We start from the raw sequence: 15,619 nt of genomic DNA on the forward strand, positions 1-15,619 counted from the left end.
CCCTGGTGATTAAACTCCATCCCAAAGGAAATACTAATTTAATTTCTTTAGGTTTCAAGAAACAGAAACTAATCCTTCCTAGCCTATAAAAAAAAAGAAAGAAAGGAAACTGGTGACATTAAAGGAAGAGTTGACCAAACTTGAGTTTGGAAGGACAGATCCTATGGCAACTATGGGGTCTTAGAGCAGAAATTAAACTCTTGCCATGAACTCAGCTCCAGTGAACATGAGTTCCCATCATTATTAGCATAGGATATTGACCGGCTTGGGATAGATTGACTATGGGGTCACATAGTATGGTTGTGACCAACAGAGGCTTGAATTGGCTATCAAAAGGCAGAACTAGAAAGAGCATCATACCGAATCAGGTTGCTCATGAGAGAAGACTGCATGAAGGAGAAGCTTTACCTGTTGCCCAATGTTACTAATGAAATGTTTGAGGAACTTTCTAGAAGTAGCCAGTCCTATTCCCTCAAGTGATAGCTTGCTCTCATTTGGGAATCTTCAGTTTTTGAGTAGCAAGAAATTCATTTCCATCAGATAAAGCCCAGCAATAATGAATATCTTCCTGATAATTCTTGTCACTCTTTTCCAAGGAGCTGAAAATGGTAATTAATGCAGAAGCTGTGTTTATTGATTCGTGAAATTGAGTGCCTGCACTCCTTTGATACTGGATCCTTCTTGATGGTGAAAGTTTGGGAGGGGGCGGGAAATCTACTGCACATTAAAGACTCAATTTAAATGACAAGATATTACAACAAAGGCAACCTCATGTATATGAAAATCTTGGGCTTTTGTTCGCTTTGCCAAAGTAGAGACAACAGAGCAAAGAGCAGGTGTTTCCATTCCCCTCCCCTCCAAATCCCAACCCACCCCTTCGCATTTTTCACCTTGTTAATCAGGCACCCACAGGGTTGGAATGACATTGTCTATTGCATGCAAGGACACAGCTCACAGTTTATCCCTGAAAACTCCTCTCTCTCAGAGTTCTTGGGGAGAGACCAGTAAATTCCTTAAAGTCCTAAGGAGGGACGAGGGCATGGGGGGCCAAAAGGAGTCCTCTGGGACAGAAGAAAATAGGAAACTATGTTTAACTTACAAAGATTCTGGCGCTAGGAGCTTCAAAGCTGGAAGTTTTTTTATTTGTAAGTTTTGGCTGTTGCTAAATCTGGATTTTGCAAGGTTATTGATGAAGTATTAGTCATGATGGGAGTTATAGAAGTGCTGAACTGAGGCTTCAAGGAATCTTGCACACATACACAGAGTACATATACACATGTGTACAAATACCAAACCATGCACATGGTGTGTGTGTGTGTGTGTGTGTATGTGTGTGTATATATATATACACACACACACACACACCATGCACTGGTCTTGCAAACACATTACCATAGAACCATAGTACCACAAACACACAAAGCACTTACAACCTCACAACTCACTGATGTACAAGCACCCTCACATGCTACACAATATCACTTAAGTCATAGTTACACTACATATACCCAACAAGTCATATCGCAGGCATACATATAATACTGATGTACATTCTTCTATAAAACAATCACACTACAAACATACACAACCACACATTGCATGCTGTCAGGTATATACACATCACATTCCCAAACACAAATAGCACACACAACATACACACAAAAAAGATACATAGTCCCCCCCAAACCACAAATACAGTTATCTCCTACACACCCCCTGGAACACATATTCCATAATATTCCTTTCATGCATACACAACCACTCAACCCTCGATGCTCCCCTCATCAGATAGAATGAATGGCCTGCTATCCTAATGTTAGGAGGATGAATAACATGCCCCCAAATCTCAGGCCTTAATTCCTGGGACCTGTAAATATCACCTGACTTGAAGAAAGGTTGCAGCTGTGAGCTATCACTCCTTCTTACTTTTTCTTTTGAGATAGGGTCTTATCACTTATATCAGTGATAGCCTGAGCTATCACTCCTTCTTACTTTTTCTTTTGAGATAGGGTCTTACTAAGTTGTCAAGGCTGGCCTTGAACTTGTGACCCTCCTTCCTCAACCTCCCATGTCATTGGAATTTCAGGCATGTACCACCATAGCCAGCTCCACTAAGTTTTTCAGGGAATCATGTTGGCAAAGTCAACATATTCCAGAATTTAAAGACCTCACGATTAGAAACCAGCCCAAAGACTTCTGAACTGCATCAGCAGGACAGGGGTGGAAGATCTATGTAGTCCTCCAGGAGGACACATTTCTCAATGCTCATTTCAAATGTGGCCATGGAAGACAACAGACAAGAAGTGGCTGGTAAACAGAACCAGGGGCCGTGGAGAGCAATGGATGAAGGAATTCCTCAGAGTAAGCAGAGGCAAAGTCAAAACAAGGAACAGCTTAAACTGCTGTGATGAGAGGTCTTTGTTCTTGCTCCCTGTGAGGATTTCATATTGCTCTGGACCAGGGATGCTGAGAAGCTCCCATTCTTCCCTTCTACAAATGAAATTTTCATTGGACTGCCTCGCTCACTGGCCTTGGAGGAGACCCATCTGTCCCTACTGAAGAACATTGCAAACAAGCAGAATATCCTGGATTTTGTCCCAGGCATAGCCACTGGGCAGGACTTGAAATTAACATCCTTAGGGTGGTAGTGGGAGGAAGGGTGCATCAGAGAGGTAGGCTGTGACAGAGACGGCTGACTGTCCTTCAGTGTTGGTGCTTCCCCTTCCCAGTTGTTGATGAGAGAAAATCTTGTCAAAGGGTCACTGTTACTGGTTCAAGATGGGTTTTATGATTGGTACTCAACAAGGAAATGGAAAGAAAGAAATGTGGATCATTTCTGGCTGGGAAAGCAGAAACACAGGACGGCAGGAGTGAGGTCCTCTGACTTACTGCACAAGGGAGAAACTTCCATGAACCAGCAATGCTACCTTGTCTCGTAGGATGTACTGATGACGGCAGTGTCACATCAATGCATGCCTCATACACACGCCACACATACATGCACAGACTCCACATGGCATTCATAGTTACACACCCACACACACATAAAAACACACACTTTCTTACAGTCCATTGGAAGCCTTGGGGACTTCTATGCTGTTCCAGTCCTTGCACCAGAAGGTCCCGAGATCCAGGAGCACTCTGGACCATGGAGGAGATAGTCACAGTTATGAGGGCGAGTTCTTCATTAGCAGAGACCAAGTTTCTAGTTGTTGGGAATTTATCCAAAATGCTTTGCTCTCTTGCATCTTCTTTCTTTTCAAAGGTCAGGGTAGTTGTGGGTGAGGAGGTGAAGTAGAAGGAGGTGACCTGAGTGTTGATCTGGAGTGGACAAGTGGGTGATTGCAAAGAAGGAGAAGTGAGGCTGTTTTCAGGTTATGACTAGCTGGTGGTTGAACTAGGAGAGGTGAGCTCTGCTGATTCCCTGAGTAGTGATCATTCAGTTTGACTGGTCTTCTTCTCAATATAAGAAGTCACTTAAATCACACATTAGGAACAAGTTAAGTCGCTTTAATAAGAAGCTTATCCCATTCACATGGCTAGTCCTCAGAGGTCTCTTTCCCCAGGCTCTGTCCAAGTGGCAAAGGGGAGCATAAGGTCCTTTCTCAAGATGGACAGTCTCTTTCCACAAGGTTGAAGAAGAAGCTGGGCATCGAGTCTACACCTGCATCTTTTTACAACTTCTGAGTCTTGGGGACAATGATTGAGGGGACAAACTACAGGAAACAAAGTTTTTTTAAAAAAGAGGCTTATTCTTAGAGGAAATTAAAACTATTGATAACAATGTCTCAGATTCCTTTAAGCAACCATCATCTTGCTATATATAGCTTCATGAATGATTAAACAGAAGGTGACTGGGGCCAAGAATAAGTACTCACTCTTTACTCATTATGGAATTTATTATTTTCTAAAAAAGTATTTTCCAATTTCCATCTTTAATATTTAATTTTTTTAACCTCATTATTTTTGTAAGCCTAAATAAATATTTTAAGTATACCCTCTGCTTTGTCCTCTTAGAATTCTCAGCAGATGGCCCTGGTATATTAACAAGGTTTCTTGAGAATATCAGACATGAACTTTTTAAAATCCTGAATCCTTCAAAATTGTCTGTACTCCTCCTTTTCTTACCTAATTTCAGAAGAATAGAAATTCTGTTTTCCTGCAGAACTCTAAATTCTATATCTGTGCACATTGTTCCATTTCTGCAGAGGTCTTCCTAAAGACTGTACCATCGAATAACTTCAAATAGTCTCTAATTTTTTCTTTTATGTTTAAATTCTCATCTTGCCCTTGTCTCTTAAAAAAAGGGTGGGGGACACACCTAAAAATGGAAAGAAAACCTGTGATCATGGATTGGATGAATCAATATTGTCAAGGTATTTACACTACTCACAGTGATCTACAGATTCAGTATAATCTCTATCAGAATATCCTTCATGGAATTAGAAAAACAATCCTGAAATTTTCATGGAATAATAGCAAAAGCAAAAATACCCCAAGAGCCAAAACAACCCTGAGTGAAAAGGAACAAAGCAGAAAACATTACAATCCCTGACTTCAAAATATTCTTCAAATATGCAATAATCAAAACAGTATGGTATTGGTGTTAAAAAAGACACATAGACCAATGGAGCAGAATAGAGAGCCTAAAAGTGACTCCATACATCTACCACCAACTGATTTTCAACAGAGTCATTAAAAATATACAATGAATAAAGGATATTGTTTCCAATAAATGGTGCTGGAACAATTGGATGTCCACATGCAGAAGAAGGAAACTAGACCCTTATTTCTCTCCAGTTTCAAAAGTCAACTCAAAATGTATTAAAAACTTAAATGTAACATCTGAAATTATAAAATACTAGGATAAAACACATGGGAAATACTTCAGGACATTGGAATGGCTTCTAAAAGCATAGGAAGCAAAAGCAAGAATTGCCAAACTGGAAACATTAAATTTCATTAAAAACTTCTACACACAGCCAAGAAAACAATCAACAGTGTGAAGAGACACAAGAATATATAAGGAACTCAAAAAATTGACAGAGAGAGAGAGAGAGAGAGAGAGAGAAACCAAACCAAATCAATAACCTAATTTAATGGACCAAACAGACATTTCTCAAAAGAAGAGCTGCAAGGAACCAACAGGTATATGAAAAAATGGTCAGTATTATTAATCATCTGGGAAAGGCCAATCAAAACCACAATGACAATGAACTATCACCTCACCCCAGTAAGAAAAGCTATTATCAAAAAGACCAAATACAGAGGCTAGAGTTGTAGCTCAATGGTAGAGCACTTTGCCTCGTAAGTGTGAGGCACTGCATTGATTCCTAGTACCATATACACATAAGCAAATAAAATAAAGGCCCATCAACAACTAAAAAAAAAAAGGACCAAATACAAGTCAGGCATGGTGGTGCACCTGTAATCTCAGTGGCTTGGGAGGCTGAGGCAGGAGGATTGCAAATTCAAAAGCGAGGTGCCAAGCAACTCAGTGAGACCCTGTCTATAAATAAAATACAGAATAGGGCTGGGGATGTGGCTCGGTGTTCGAGTGTCCCTAAGTTCAATCCCTGATTCCAAATACAACAAGTGCTATCAAGGATGCAAAGAAAAGGGAACCTTGCACACTTTTGATGGGAAATATCAAAAATCGAACCACATGATGATCCAATAATCCTGCTACTGGCTATAAACCAAAGGAAATGAAATCAGCATGTCAAAGAGACATCTTCTACTCCCACATTCATTGCAGCACTCTTTACAGTAGTCAAGAAATGGAAACAACCTCAGTATCTATTACGATAAAGGGATATAGAAAGTGTGGTATACATACACAGTAAAGCATTATTCAGTTATAAAATGAATGAAGTCTCGCAATTTGTGGCAGCATGGATGGAACTGGAGATCATTATGTTAAGTGAAATAAGCCAGGCACAGAATGACAGGTGCAGCACAATCTCATGCACATGAGGAATATGGAAAAGCTGATCTCATAGTGGTTGCCAGAGACTGGGGAGAGTAGGGGGCAGGTGGGGCGGGTAAAGGTTGATCAGTGAGTACTAAGTTATAGATAGGGAAAGAAGTTGGGGTCACTATAGGAAACAATAATGTACTGTATATTTCAAATAGCTAGAAGGAAGGATTTTGAAAGTTTTACTTTAAAGAAATGAAGAATGTTGGAGGAAACAGATATGTGTACATAGATTTACATATTACTCAGTTCATACATGAATGAAAATATCACATGGTACTCCATTAACTGATACATTTTTTTTTTTGTTTTCATGTATCAGAAGGAAATTTAATTCAAAAACAGAGCATACAGCTTAGATTAAATGCAAAGAAAATGAGCTTAATTGACTCACAGTACCAATGGTTATCATGGGAATGTCATGTTGATTACACTTGTATTTATACATTTTTGATGTAGTTATTGTAGACATTTTAAAATTGTGCTCTAGTCACACTTTATTAATAAAACATTATATTCAAACAATCAAACAAACAAAAATTTCCCAAATTAAACCTTTCAACCTTGGGCCCTCTTTCAGCTAAGAAATTATTTTTTTTTTCTTATTTATACATGACAGCGGAATGCATTACAATTTTTATTACACATATAGAGCACAAGTTTTCATATCTCTGGTTGTATACACAGTATATTCACACCAATTTGTGTCTTCATACATAACACTTTGGATAATAATGTCCATCACATTCCACCATCATTAATAACCCCATGCCCCCTCCCTTCCCCTCCCACCCCTCTGTCCTAACTAGAGTTCATCTGTTCCTTCCATGCTCCCCCTCCTTACCCCACTATGAATCAACCTCCTTATATCAGAGAAAACATTCGGCATTTGTTTTTTTTGGGATTGGCTAACTTCACTTAGTATTATCTTCTCCAATGCCATCCATTTACCTGCAAATGCCATGATTTTATTCTCCTTTACTGCTGAGTAAAATTTCATTGTGTATATATGCCACATTTTTAAAATCCATTCATCTACTGAAGGGCATCTAGGTTGGCTCCACAGTTTAGCTCTTGTGAATTGTGCTGCTATAAACATTGATGTGGTTGTGTCCCTGTAGTATGCTGTTTTTAAGTCCTTTGGGTATAGACCATGGAGTGGGATATCTGGGTCAAATAGTGGTTCCATTCCCAGGTTTCCAAGGAATCTCCATACAGCTTTCCATATTGGTTGCACCAATTTGCAGTCCCACCAGCAATGTATGAGTGTGCCTTTTCCCCCACATCCTCAACAACACGTATTGTTGTTTGTCTTCATAATAGCTGCCATTCTGACTGGAGTGAGATGAAATCTTAGAGTAGTTTTGATTTGTATTTCTCTAATTACTAATGATAATGAACATTTTTCATATATTTGTTGATTGATTGTATATCCTATTCTGAGAAGTGTCTAAAAAATAGAAAAAAAAAGAAAGGAAAGAAAAGAAGGTACAGGTTATTATTAGAAAGGCATTGAAGCCCCACATGGGGTTGCATGCCCATAATTCCAGACTTGGGAGGCTGAGGAAGGAGGATAGAAGTTTGAGGTCAGCCTCAACAACTTGGTGAAGCTCTCAGCAACTTAGCAGGAGCCTGTTTCAAAATTCAAAAGACTGGAAATTACAACAAGAATGGGATCCTAATTAGAATAAATTATACTTCATGTATGTATAATATGTTAAAATACACCCTTCTGTCGTGTATATCTAAAAAAACAATTAAAAATTTAATTTAAAAAAGAAGTTTTCTTTTTTCTTCTTTTTTCCAAGTTCTAATTCCATCTTTATCCTCTCTACCCTCTAAAATCCCCTGTACTCTTTCCCTCTATGTAGTATGATTGCAAAGTAGTACAGTCTTTTTACTCGCACCTCCTTTGATGTGTCTGTAGCACACCATATTGAGGATCGCTCCCTTTTCTTGGCTCTCAAGATTCTCCTTCCAACCCTCCCACTGTACTTTCCATCTCCTTTACCACTTCTTGTTCTCCTTGGTATTTAGATTCTAAACCAGGGATACAAATAATATCTAGTTCTCAGGGTTATTATGTAAATGGAATGGCACATTTCATGTAAAAGGCATGAGGAGCACCCAGGACAGAAATTCTAAAAAAAAAAAAAAAATGCAGTTACTGCTAATGAGTTCATTTTAGACTAGCCAAATTGAAATGCATATGAAATCCCAAAGGCAGATAAAATAAGTGTCTGGATTTCAGGAGTGAGAACTGGAGTTGTGGATCTTGATTTGTCAGTACATGAATGCCAGCTGAAGATGAGGGGGTTTATGAAGTTACCCGGGAAATATATGTCTGTCAGGATAGGTTAAGCATATTCTGAGATAAATTTTCAAGTCTTGATGACTTTGAACCACAGAAGTTTAGTTCTCATAATACATGTTTATATTTATCCAATTTTTATTACTAATAACACAATACCACAGACTGGGTCATTCATAGAGAGAAAGAGGTTTATCTTGGTTCACAGCTCAGTTCTCAGATTTGTACATTGCTTGAGGCATTTATTTGCCTTCTTGCTGTTTAGAGTTCTGCTGGGCACACAGTATGACATGGCGAGAGACAGGAAGTGCTCCTGTATGTCTCTTCTGGCCTGTCTCCCTCTTCTTACAAATACATGAGAATTCCATCATGAGGACTCCACCCTAGTGAGGATGTCTAATCCTAATTACTTCCCTAAAGGCTCTGCCTCTAAACATCATAGCCAGATGGAGTTCCTGCCCTCTTACTACCTCACAATGGGAATCAAATCTCAACTTGAGTTTTTGGAGGGGAAAAAATTACATTCAAACTACAGCAGTCTTCATTGTTATCCAAGCAGAATTCGGCTCACTGTTATGATTTAGGAGCTCCAGTGGCCTCTCCAGACACCAACTCAAATATGGACAGTTGCAGGGTCTCAGGGAAGAGAGCCCTAGAGGGCCTTGTATTAGCAAGGAGGTGCTGGTCTGCAAGTGGGCTGGGGTCCTTTTGCCCTTCATTTATTAGCCAAAATTCAGGAGGTGCATTTATCCTCCAGAGGAGGCAAAACATGTGACACTACCACACACTAGGGAGGTGGAGACCAGGGATATTTGGTGGGGAACACCAATCACTGCCAGAGTAGGTTTAGAATAAAACACAAAGGGGACACACTACCTGGGAGGATATGTGGTGTTGTCATTTATTGTCTGCTACCTTTCCCTCCTGTGAGGATTCATTTTATGTTTTAATTTGAATGGGCTTCAGGATGCTGGTGAAACATTGTTTTTGAGTTTCTGTGAGAATGTTTCTATAAGAAATTAGCATTTGGATCAGTAGATCAAAGAAAGAAGATCTGCCATATCCAATGTGGTGGGGCATGGTCAAATAGGGTCTTAGGGAAGAGAGCCCTAGAGGGCCTTGTATTAGCAAGAAGGTGCTGGTCTGCAAGTGGGCTGGGGTCCTTTTGGACAAAAAGGAGGAAAAAGAGGGAATTTTCTTTCTCTCGCAGAGCTGGGCTATTCTTCCCCTGCCTTTAGACCTTAGAGCTCCTAGTTCTCCAACATCTGGACTTGGACTTAACTGTACCACAGTGGCTTTCCTGTTCTCCTGTTCTTATGGACTTGTTGGCCTCTATAAATTGGGAGAGTGAATTTCCATAATGAATCTCCTCTTATAGGTCTCTGTATGCCCTATTGCTTCTGTTTTTCTGTAGAACAATAAATAATACACCTTCTCAAATCCGATGCCTACACTGTGTTTTGGACCACACAGATAGCCCCAGTATTTAGCTAGATTTTTAAGTTTGCTGTCTCTTACTCATCGGGGTTGCTCACTCTTCATCTGTAATGTGAATATAAAATTCCACAAGTTAAATAAACAACATACTTCCTGATTTTCCCCCTTTTCTCTACATCTCTAGGGCTATGATTAAAGCCTCCAAACATTTTTTTTTCAGTCAAATGACTTTCTAAAACATAAGTTTTATCATTTCACATGGCTTTAAAAATAGATTTTTCCTAATAAAATAATATTTAGGAAAGAATAAAGATGGAGTTATGGTGTTATGAGGGTTTTTATTTATCAAAATCAAGGATAATGGTGGAAAGATTACAAAAATTAGAGCATATAGAGAAACAAATTTGCATATCCTCTTGTGGCTTTTGACATGGTTATCTACTTTTTTGTTTTGGGCACTAGGAATTGAACCCTGGGGTACTTAACCACTCAGCCACATCCCCAGTCCTTTTTATTTTTATTTTAAGATAAGGGTCTCCCTAAGTTGCCTAGGATCTTTGCTAAGTTGCTGAGGCTGGCTTTGAACTTGCTATTCTCCTGCATCAGCCTCCTGAATTTTTCTGGGATTTACAAGCATGCACCTACTCTCTTTTGAAACTACTCCTGTGCTTCTAGCAACTTCTCTAGTTTTCTTTCTAACCTCTTATTGTTTTGTTTTGTTTTGTTTTGTTTTATCAGTTTTCTGTTCCTCTCCAGGAGGTTTAAGTGTTGGGATTCCGAGGGGCTCTATTTAGGCTCAGATAATATTCTGCATATTATCTCTAGTGGTTTCATCAATATCATCAATAGTACAGTCTCTCACCCCTGCTTTTCTCTCTTTCTCTTTCTCCCTCTCACTCTGTCATACATATAGCCAGCACCACTATCGCTGCGAAAATATAAAATGTTATTTCCAACTGTCTTTTGAGCATTTTAATGTTCTCTTAGAATGTTAAAGCACAGTTGCTTTGACTTGTATGTCCTTCTACAAATATTCCTGTGTCCAATTTCTTACAAGCTAAACAAGCAAAACATGTAAGAATTATTTTCCCTCTATATTCTCTTTATATAATTAGAAGGACAAAGTGCATTTTTTTTTTCTAAATTAACTCACCCAGGTCTTCTTACTCTCTCTGCCATCCCCACTGCCAGGATCTTGATCCAGGCCCTCGTCACTGCAATAGAAACTCTTTGTGTGTCTCCTCTCCCTCTTCTTTTCCCAACAACTCTAAGCCCACCAACATGTTGAAGGCTTGGTCTCTGATGCAGCAAAATTCAGAGGTGGGTCTTTTGGGAGGTGATACAATCACAAAGTCTCTGACCTCGTCAATGTATTCATCCACTGACGGCTGAGTGGCTGCTTCGAGGTGGTGGAGACTGTAGGCTGTGGGCATGGTTGGAAGAAGGAGGTCCGACACAAATATTTTTGTCCCTGGCCCATTCCTCACTCTCTCTCTGCTTTGTGTCTGTCACCAGGCGAGAAGCTTTCCACTGCCCTGCCCTTCCACCATGATGGTTCTTCCTTGGAGCCAGTTGACCATGGCCTGAAACCTCAGAAATTGTGAGCCAAAATAAAAATTTCCCCCTTTGTTTTTCTCAGGTTATTTGTCACAGCAATGAAAAGCTACCTAACATAATGCTCAACTACTTATACCATACTAGACATAAATAAATAGTATAGAAAGGTTACCTGATGTCATCTAATTTGAAATATTCTGTATATTTCAAAATACTATTGAATGTAAGGATTTATTTTGGTGCTTAAAATAATAAAGCAGGATATATGACACATTACTATTTTAACAGTGACTCTGCAATGTAAAGACAGGAGAAGCTGGCACTAATTTTATGTGACATCCTTCTCCTTTTATAGTTATTCTCATTGTCTTAGTTTTTCAAGATTGTTCCCAGCAATTATAAGAAGTTGTATCATATCATCCTAAGGAGAATGTAAAACATAAGAAGAATATAGGAACAGAGAAAGGAAAATGAGGAAAGAATGAAGGGAAAGAATGAAGGAAAGGACTATATAAACAGTTATACAAAGGGACTTTTACATATATATAATTCTGATATGTTCTAGATATCAGATAAATTTTATAAATATTAAAAATAAGAAAATTTATAAGAATGTTAAATTATTCTAGTGTTCCATTTCATGAGAAAGATTTTAAGATATTGTAATATATATTTGAAACACATCTAAATATTTATGCATTTGAAAGCTTTGATTAACCAGTGCATTAGATCTAACACCATTACTTACAAATTTAACATTTTTTTAAAAGGAAATAAATGTGTCTTATTTTCCCATTGATTAGCATCACCCTTTGTTATATGCTACAGGAAAGGGACACTTTGTAATGCTGAATAAAAGAAACATAAAGATGGTGGAATGAGATGGACATCATTACCCTAGGTACATGTATGAGTGCACATTTGGTGCAACACTACATCCTGTACAACCAGAGAAATGAAAAGTTGTGCTGCAATTCTGTACAATGAATAAAAATGCATTCTTCTGTCATATATACTTTAGAATAAATAAATTAATTAATTAAAAAAGAAACATTAGTGTTTCCAGAACATGTTAAATGCATATTGACATAGATGACATAGATGAGAATAACAAGTAATTTTTAAGTATTTTTTTCTCATCTGTTTCATTTTCAATTTTAACAAACCCCTTAGATTTCCTGGTTAAATCTATTCCACCAGTTTTGAATTATTTTCTTGGGGGAAATGATTAAGGGTGGGGGGAAGACTCTGTTAGGGGAAAAGTTTGTAGTAATATGAGTTAATCAAAGAACAAATGAAAGAGGATTAAATTCAATGAGGCAGCTACAATTCTAAATATTTATTTCATCTCTTCAATCATGACAAGAGTTTTGTTCTTAAGAGGGTTATAATCTAATTGGAGAGACAGAGCACATACATAAAAAGATGAATAGCACTATGGGGAATCCAAATGCATATTCTGGATAGTAAATGCTTCAGTTTTCAGAACTGGGAATAATGTCCAAAAGCTAGGATAGCTGGGTCTTAAATTGATCTTCAAAGAAATGGGGAGGGGGAATCTTACCATGAGGAGTGGGAGTTAATGAGCACACAGTTTCTTTTGGGAGTGATGAAAATCTTCTAAAATTGCAATGATAGTCGTACAACTCTGTGACTATAATAAAAACCATTAAATGACATATTATCAATGGGTGAATGTTGTGGTATCTGAATTGTATTTCAATGAAACTATATTAAAAAAAAAAACACTAGACATGGACTTGGCACCAGTTACAAATATGGATATTATTATCTCCCTATCCTTTTTCTTTGCTCTACAAATTCAAAATATATATAGATGCCTGCATATTGTGTATTGTTCTTATATTTCTGAGATTAATATAGGGACTGGTGGAACTTTCTGTCTCCTTTCTTAAAGGACAGCATGAGAATACTTTCTACAGAGAATAGTTGCAGCATATTAGGTGGAAACTTAATATGCTGCAACTATTAGGTGTTGTATGGGAGAAATTAGGTGTTGTATGGGAGCAAAATACAGTAATATTCTTTAATTTTACTGTGCATGATAGAGATGGGGAAGGAGGAACACCTTCCAGAGACTGTGTTTCTACATTATAATGACTATTAACTTCCATATTGGTTTGACCAGTAGGAGACACTAGGCCAAGCAGACTGTCAGACAAGAAGAATTGAGAACCCAGGGTATTTCTCACCCTTTCTTCCTGATGTGAGCAGCATCTCTGACAACACCTGCATGTTCTCTGTCACTCTAACTTCTGACGTGGTTCCAGCTCTTTCTGGGTGATTTTTTAATAATCATCATTCCATCAAAATCTCCTCTCCTACCTCTTCTATCCAAGGTTATCTGCTGTTAATCTATGGGCTGCCTTCCCATCCCTGTGTTGTGGTCTGAATATTCTTCAAAATTCATGTGTTGCAATGTAATCCCTCCTGTGGTGTAATTAAGAGGTGAGGCCTTTGGGGACATGAGTAAGTAATGGACAAATGCTTTTTTCTCCTTTCCACATTCTGCCATGGAAGGACATAACATTTATCCCTTCCAGAGGCCACAGCAACAAGGGGTGATCTTGAAAGAAGAGACATCGGGCCCTTACCACAAGTTGAAATGCCATCATCTTGATCTTGGACTTTTTTGCCTTCAGAACTATGAAAGATACATTTCTATTATTTCCAAATTACCCAATCTAGGTATTTTGTTACAACAGCATATATGAGTTAAGATACCCTGCTTGGCTTCTCAGAGTATTCCAGCAACTCTGTAGGTAAGTTCTTGTATTCAGTATCCTCTATTCAAAAGGATTTGAGTAGTTTCTTGTTTTTCACTTGAATTTCTAAACTGACACAATATGAATGTAATAAATGTTTGTCAAAAGATTAGCAAATGGAGAACTGTAAAAATTCTGGGACCATTAAAGACAAAAGGAATCCATGAAGTGGAAGGCAATTAGTGAAAATCACAATTTAGTTTTAGACATGTAAAATTTAGGAAAATATATTGGTAATAAATGAATGGATGAAATATGGGAAGAGGATTGGGACTGGAAGCACAAAATTTGAGATCTATTTCCATAAAATGAACCCTGAAGTAGAAACAATAGCAATAGAAAAATTAACAAAGAAGAATGTATAGATGATAAAGGAAAATAAAAGGATGTAAAGAGAAACTTGAGAATCATGACGACAGCCTATTAGAGAACCAATAATACATTAGAAAAAATTTTTTGAGTCACAAAGTTAGGGAGAGGATCTGCTTAGCATCGAGGACAATGTCATGGAAACTAGAAACTAGGCAAGAGAGATAAAGGACGAGAAAACAGTTAAATGTTAATGCAAGGTATTCAGGGAAAGGAAGACTGAAAAAGTGTTCTGAGTCTGAGAATTAGGAGAATATTTTTTTTTAAAAAAGAGAGAGAATTTTTTAATATTTATTTTTTAGTTTTTGGTGGATACAACATCTTTTTAATTTTATTTTTATGTGGTGCTGAGGATCGAACCTAGCATCCCGCGAGCACACTACCGCTTGAGCCACATCTCCAGCCCTTAGGAGAATATTGATGACCTTGAAAGTGTGATCTCTTTAGTAGAGTGGTGACTGATAAGATATTGACAGAAGATTAAGTGGGTGCATAAAAATTATGTTCAAAAGTATACATGGATAATCTGAGAGTATAAATTAAAGAGAAAGCTGATATACCAGAAGAGATAAAATAAGTATTTTTTAAAAGAAATTTAAGATGCATAAGTCCGTTTTCCATGTACCTAAGATAGTCAACTTTATATAAGGAAGAAAGGGGTTCACAATTTTGGAGGTTTTAGCTCATGACGTTGGCTCCGTTGCTTTGGGCCTGTGGTGGCACAGTACATCATGGTGAGAGCACATGGTGGAGGAAGCTGCTCGCCTTGTGACAGGTGGGAGGTGAAGGAGAGAGAAAGAGGAAGTGTCTGGGGTTCCACTGTCCCCGTTAACTACATGCCTCCAGTCACCTAACTCCCTCCCACTTGGGCCTACCCCTTCAAGGGTCCACACTTCTCCGTGGTGCCATGGCCTGGGAACCAAGTCTTCAACACATGAGTCTTTGGGGGACACTTGTACAAACCACAGCATAAGATCTAGACATAGTTATAGATCAGGGAAGAAAGTACCAATGGATATTGCATAGATGGAGATGAAGAAACTGCAGAGGATAAATGATAGAATAAAATATGGGGAAAGTGAGCAAAATCAGGGTTCAGGACACAAAGGAATTGATACACTGGAAGTACTGAAAAAGTATTTGGAAATAAGAAGAAGCAGATATACTTAATGGTGGCTGTAG

General features: G+C 38.2%; 1 non-coding gene across 1 annotated transcript; it reads left to right on the forward strand.

Annotated features, from left to right (window-relative positions):
• Window positions 1-3,530: 3,530 nt before the first annotated feature.
• Window positions 3,531-3,731, forward strand: LOC125616050. The gene has a single exon (XR_007346663.1). It is a non-coding gene; the product is annotated as a small nucleolar RNA SNORA73 family (small nucleolar RNA).
• Window positions 3,732-15,619: the final 11,888 nt, after the last annotated feature.

The sequence above is a fragment of the Marmota marmota genome, unplaced genomic scaffold (genome assembly GCF_001458135.2).
Source record: "Marmota marmota marmota unplaced genomic scaffold, marMar, whole genome shotgun sequence".
Lineage (NCBI taxonomy): Eukaryota > Metazoa > Chordata > Mammalia > Rodentia > Sciuridae > Marmota > Marmota marmota.